The sequence below is a fragment of the Acipenser ruthenus genome, chromosome 23 (assembly GCF_902713425.1).
Source record: "Acipenser ruthenus chromosome 23, fAciRut3.2 maternal haplotype, whole genome shotgun sequence".
In the NCBI taxonomy this organism is placed as follows: Eukaryota; Metazoa; Chordata; class Actinopteri; order Acipenseriformes; family Acipenseridae; genus Acipenser; species Acipenser ruthenus.
In genome coordinates, this window is record NC_081211.1 from 13,470,496 (window position 1) to 13,477,845 (window position 7,350).

Genomic DNA, 7,350 nt, shown 5'->3' on the forward strand with positions numbered 1-7,350 from the left:
GGAAGAAAACAGAAGATCTTTTTTAATTCCCTCTATCACTGGATCCTTGGCCTGGGCATCTATGTTCTCCGTCAATAATGTGGTTTTGTTTGATATGACCAAGCATTGACTTGGAGCTTGATCTGATGAGAGAGGTACCCTAGAGAGAGCATCTGGTACTACATTTAGACTGCCCTTTCTATACAGAACTTTGAACTGAAATTGCTGAAGTCCATCAAGTGAGCCAAGAGGAGGTTTTCAGTGAATTGAAAACCCAGGATAAGGCAGCATGGTCGGTGACTACTTCAAACTAAGTGCCTTCCAAATAGTGTTTCCATTTTTTCACAGCCCATACTACTGCAAGGCATTCTTCCTCAGAAGTAGAATGTGTTCAGCCCCTTGCAATATTCGAGAAGCAAAAGCAATCACCTTTTCACCCTCTTTAGTTTTTTGTGCCAGAACAGCCCCGAGCCCGACCCTCACTGGCATCAGTATACACAAGGAAAGGTAAGTTTACATCTGGTTGGGAGAGTACAGGAGGTGCCATCAAGGCTGCTTTCAGCTTGTCCAGGCTCTCCTGACATTCTGTCGTCCAGTTCCACTGGATGCCCTTCTTCTTCAGGCAGTTCAAGGGAACAGCGATTTCTGACAGTCTTGAAACAAACTTATGGTATTTCTTTAAGTTAAGAGATAAGTTAACCTCATGGAGTTTTTGGAAGATGGTTTGGAGATCTTGAAGGTGAATTTTCTTGTCTACAATGATGTACACAATGATGTCATCTATGTATACAAACCAGCTTTTTACTCGTAGTTCCTTCAAAACCTTCTCCATCAACTTCTGGAATGTGGCGACTGCGTTTTTCAGACCAAAAGGCATGACATTAAACTGGAATAATCCAAGCAGGGTTGTAAAAGCATCTTTCTCCTTAGTGCTTTCTTCCATGGCCACCTGCCAAAAGCCAGACTTCAAATCCAATGTGCTGAACACTGTAGCCCCATGGAGGGATTCTAAAATGTCATGTACGTTAAGCATTGGATATGCGTCCAGTTGAGTCTTTAAGTTGATTCCTCAGTAAACAATACAAAAGCGATAGGTGCTGTTGGTTTTCTTTGTACCACCGGAGCCGACCAGGACGAATAGGACGGTTGAGTGACTCCATCCTTGATCATTTGCTTCACATGTTGTTCAATCAAGGATTTTCGAAGTGGAGGCACTCTGTAAGCTGGACTGGAATAGCATCAGTAGTTTGGATACAATGCTTAGTTACCTTAGTTTTCCCCAAAAGGGAACCTGAGACTGTGGGCCAAGAATTCAGAAGAGTGATCAGTTCTGGATTTTCTTTAAAACCCTCCATATTGGTCATCTCTGGATTTGCAAAAGTTCTGATCACTGGGGTTGGCATTTTTATGTACAGCAGCACCTGTGAATGGGATTTTTTAATGGTATGCTGCAATGGCCATGTGAACTCCTTTGGACGCCGGTCAAGAAAAGGAAAAAATTTATAACCTTCTTGCTGCCTTACTAGATAATTATAATCCTCCAGATTAATATGGGTCTTTGTCTTGGTTAAAAAATCCAAACCTAAAATTAGGGGGAAAGCGAGATTGTCAACTTGTCTATTAAAGAACTGCTTCATTGACACTTCAATACAAAAAGCGGGCATTCCAGGTTTCCCAGGATGCTTAGAACACATCAATGTGATCTTGAAACAAATTCAATCAGCTAAAAAGGAGAGGAAGGAGCTCCATGTGACATTCCTGGATTTGGCTAATGCATATGGTTCCGTACCACATGAACTTCTTTGGGCAGCATTTGATTTTTTCAGTGTACCGATGACAATAACAAATTTAGTGAAAGCCTACTTTGGAGATTTGCAATTTAGTTTTTCAACTTCAGAATTCAGCACTACATCGCAATGCCTAGAAGTTGGAATAATGGCAGCATGCACCATTTCTCCACTGGCTTCACTGGAAGTAATCATTAGGGCATCAAAATGAGTAGTGGGAGGAGAGCGCTTGGCTTCTGGAATGCGACTACCACCAATTCGAGCAAACATGGATGACATGACAACCATGACTACAACAGTAGCCTGCACTAATCGGTTATTGGGCAAATTAACCAATAACATTGAATGGGCATGAATGCAATTGAAGCCCACTAAATCAAGGAGCATCTCTATAATTAAAGGTAAAGTAATAGATAAAACGTTCTTCATTAATGGTGAGGCAATACCAACAGTGTCTCAGAAGCCAGTGAAGAGTCTTGGGAGATGGTACGACAGGGATCTAAAGGACACAGTTCGTGTGGGAGAAGTTAGACAACAAGCAGTGGAAGGGTTGAAGAGCATAGACAGCAGTGCTTTACCAGGCAATCTAAAACTCTGGTGCTTTCAGTTTGGTCTACTGCCGAGGTTGCTGTGGCCACTGACTGTGTACGAGGTTTCTTTGACAACAGTAGAGAAGCTGGAAGCTTTAATCAGTTCATACATCAGGAAATGGTTGGGAGTTCCACGCTGCCTCAGCAGAGTGGGACTTTATGGTAAAGGAATACTGCAACTACCAGTCTCTGCTCTAACCGAGGAGTTTAAGTGCGCCAAGGTCAGACTGGAAATGACATTAGTAGAGTCACGCGATAAATGCGTAAGGGAGGCAGCACCTGTGTTGAAAACTGGAAGAAAGTGGGCGGCAAAGAAAGCTGTGGAAGATGCAAAGGCTGCCCTTCAAATTGGTGATATCATGGGGGAAGTTCAGCATGGAAGAGGGGGTCTTGGTCTCAGTTCAGCTCCTCCTACATGGCACAAGGCAGCCCCAGCTCAAAGGAGGAAGCTGGTAGTCAACGAGGTGCAAAAGCAGGAGAAGAGGATGAGGTGCATAAAGGCCATTTCCCAGGCCAAGCAGGGAGAATGGATGAGATGGGAGAGTGTGGAACAACGCAAGATTGGCTGGCAAGACCTATGGTCAATGGAACAGAGCAGGATCAGTTTCCTCATCAGGTCAACATATGATGTTCTGCCATCACCACAGAACCTAAACCTCTGTGTAGGAGGGGATTTCTCATGTCCTTTGTGTTCATCACCTGCAACATTAAGGTGCATTTTGACAGGAACTAAGGTGGCTCTTAGCCAAGGACGGTTTACTTGGCGCCATGACCAGGTGCTGCGATGTTTGGCCTTAGCATTGGAAGACAAGCGTAACATGACCAATAAGTTGCCACCTTTTCCATCAAAACATTACACACAAAAGACAACATTCCTCTGCCCAGGAGAGCAACCACCAAGAAAAGGTGTTAAAACCAATCCTCGCCCAGGACAACTGGAAGCTGCTAGAGACTGGAAAATGCTGGCAGATGTTGGTCAACGGCTTATTTTTCCACCTGAGATTGCCACCACTAACCTTCGACCCGATATTGTCTTGTGGTCTGGATCAGCACGTCTTGTTCACCTGGTAGAGTTAACAGTGCCATGGGAGGATGCTGTAGATGAGGCATATGAGAGGAAGAAACTGTGGTATGCTCAACTATCCACTGAAGCGGAACAGCAAGGATGGAGAGTCCGGGTTTACCCAGTGGAGGTGGGTTGCCTAGGATTTGTGGCACACTCTACAACCCGGTTTCTCAGAGAAGTCGGATTCAGTGGCCAAGAGTTGCGTCACACAGTGAAGAACTTATCTGTAGCAGGAGCAGCAACTGGCTGTGGTTGAGACGGAAAGATTCTGGCTGGGGAAGCACAATAGAAAGAAAGAAACGCTGATGTACGGGTAAGTAAGCTGGGCTGAGTTGAGTGGGGGGGACGGAGGGGGGTGATGCTGGGACGCCAGAATCACTGTCGAGCCCTCTTGAGGTGTCTTGGGCTAGTCGACGAAACACCGAGGATAGAAGGTGCCCACTTGAAGACCCCAGAGATGTACCCTACTTAGCTCAATCCAGACGGTTGTCATGCTGATGCGCTGGTTAGACCGCACTGTGGTTGATCCCCGGAGCCAGCATCGCAGCCGTTGTGTGTGCTGATGCGCTAGGGAGGCAATAAGCTGATCCCTGGAGCCAGCATTACACTTCAGCCATCAACACCAGACAGAAGGACATCTACATCATCATATGGAAGGAAGCGCAAATGGATGGAGACACAGATGGATCACATTAGTTAACTGTAAAGCTATGTCTTAGTTGGTGCTTATCTTGGCGAGAGCCGAGTTCAAATCAGCATGAAGTTTTAACATGTACTCTCGTGTAATGGAAATCATGTATCTATGGACCAGTAATCATCATGCCATAGGGAGGACAATCGAGTCTTCCCAATGGCCCCGTGTGACTTTCCGTCAGCCAACACAAAGGTCTGGTCTGGGCATGGCAGTAGCTTTACGTGTGGAAGGTTACACTTCTGCCAAAGCTGTATGAGAGTAAAGGTGCACCCAGTATCCAACAATGCTTCTCCTTTAATTCCTCTGACTTCAACTGGAACCATCAATAAAGACCTAGAGCCACTGAAGCGTTTTTGGGGTTTAGAACGAAAATGCTGTACAACACTAATCTCAGCTGTTGACTTTGATGAACCCCCTTTTGTGGTCACCTTTTTTGCCCCCTTCTCAGAACTTGCTTGATTAACCTTGGTCCAGTACTCCTCCTGCGCAGCCCAATCTCTTTCAACCATGGTGCCAATTCTTACAATTTCCTCAACAGTTTTTACAGATCCTCTCGCACAGCTAGCCAGTTTAGGATTAGTTTAGCCAGTTTTACAATTTCTCAGAATCCTACGTACCACTTCAGGTTCAGCAGGTTTAGGCTTCCATTTTAAACATAAAGCTCTAAAATTATATGCAAAATCTCTTATGCCTTGGCCTGGAATCTGCACCATATTTCTGAGATGATCCTCCACCTCAGACAAATAATCAGTGGGCAGGAAGGCAGAAAAATCTCCCGGAAATGCTTCAAGCTATGGATATTTCCCTTTTCAGCCAACCACCAACTCATAGCTGAGCCTTTCAATACTTCTGATAAAGTAGCCATGACCTCTTGATCCTCCATAGGATGGAGAGCTAAAAAAAAGTTTTCACACTGCTCTAAAAAACCTAATACATCACTTATTTTCTGAACTTCCAAATTCAGGAAAGACTAATCGTATGGGTGGCTTAACAGCAACACCAGATTGTAAAGAAATCCCTACCGTGGAATCATTGGTGGGTAGGTTACTGTGATAAGACACAGAGGCTGGATTAGTTGCCATTCTAGGAGTGCTAGTGGGTCTTGCATATTGCCTGAGTTTCTTTTTCCATTGCTCATCTCTTCGCAAAAAAGTTAACTACTTTCTGTTCTAGCTGTTCTACAGCTGCTTCCATATCCTTTTGCATCCTTTCCAAACGCTGGTCAATATAGCGTCTAAATGACTCCTCTGCGTATACCACTTTCCTGAGCCATTTGACCTTCACTTTCCATCACATCTATGCGAGTATTTATCTGAGAAATTAAGTCTTTTAAGGACTGAGTGTCCCCGGATTTGGTTTACAAAATATGGTCACCTTACCTGCTTTACACAACATGGCATATCTAGATTACATGGAATGAAGGTAGTGTTTTTTTACTTTTGCAGATAATACACGGGCATAAGCACTCATACCCTTAATTGAGAAAAAAAAAACAGCCTTTACCGATATTTAACTTTTTGAGGCACTGTATCCACACAGCAGTTTAAAACGCATGGTTTCAGTAGAACATTTTAAGATGTTAGAAAATCACATGATTTATATCACATAAGGAGTTGTGGCTCGTGGGTGCTGGAGTCAAAGTTAAGTTCAAATTTGATTCTGAAAGTGGTCCAAAATGGCTCCGAATGCATCTGAGATCATGTAGAACCCCACAGCTTTTGGGGGTCTAGGCAGCCCCCAAACCCCCGGCCTAAGGTTGGTTTCAGTCAAAATGGTCAATGGACACTTTCACCCATGTTAAAACTACCGAACGGATTTTCAGGGTCTATACCAAAAAGAAATTATCTGTGACACGGACACCAAGCGTGCCAAATACCTTCCCAATCGGTTTTGAAACAGCCGAGAAAACATACCCCTCAAAATCGGGTTTATATAAGAAACGTCGCTCTATAATATACATCATGAACCCCTAATAACGGGGGGGTGGGGGTCATTCATTCCAATAGGATTCATAAGTGCTCTCCACCTCCAACTCTCTCTCACACACTGAGACACGCACACCTTTGAGACGTATGCACACCGAGAGACACCCATTGAGACAGGCACACACACCGAGAGACACACAGTACACTGTCACTCGCACTGAGACAGACACACACACTGAGAGACACACACTGAGACTAGCACACACCGAGAGACACACAGTACACTGTCACTCACACTGAGACATGCACACATTTGAGATGTGTGCACACTGAGACATGCACACACACCGAGAGACACACTGTTACTCACACTGAGACACACAAACACTGAGGCACTGGGAGACACAGTACACTGAGACACACATACATACTGAGAGACAAACACATACTGAGAGACACATACAGTACACTGACACACAAACACACACACTGAGACACACATACAGTACACTGACACACAAACACACACACTGAGACACACATACAGTACACTGAGACACATACAGTACACTGAGAAACACTCAGACATACTGAGAGGCACACACAAGCTAGTATCAACTCCACAGATTGAAATGTGAAAGGCTGTTCTGGTCCATTAACTTTGACACTAACTCTCTAGCGTCCCCTAGCCTGTCACCAAACACAGAAGCACAGAAAATCTAACGTAGAACACAAAACACTGGAGACACAGAATACAATATATATAGAACACAGTGTGACAAGACCTCTGATGTGCAGGACTCATTGGTTGGGGTGGAAAAGATGGATACTGACACAGCTATCGGGAATCTCATTTGCTTTATTTGTTAGGTCACACATGACCTGTTACTCTCCTCCTGTGTGCATGTCTCAGTGTGTGTCTCTCCTGTAACCCAGGGATTCTCAAATTTTTTTTGTTGACTGAACCTTTTTCAAATGCAATATTAATCACGGACCCCCAACTGAGAAACTGTTTGACAAAATCTGTCAGGAGCGTAAACATATCTGAGATTCCACTGCTCAGTCTAGTTTTCCAAATCTCTGCTTTCTTCTGAAATGCTGCAATCTTGTCACCCACCTCAAGTATGGTTGTAATACCCCCTTGTGTGGACAGGTTCAGCACATTCAACAAGTTAAAAATGTCTGCAAGGTATCCAAGCATTGTGATCCATATCGTGTCAGAAAAGTTTGCGGCAAGAATGGGATTGTGCACAGAAAGAAAACCCAGCAGCTCATTGCGAAGCTCAAAAACTCATTCCAAGACTAATAG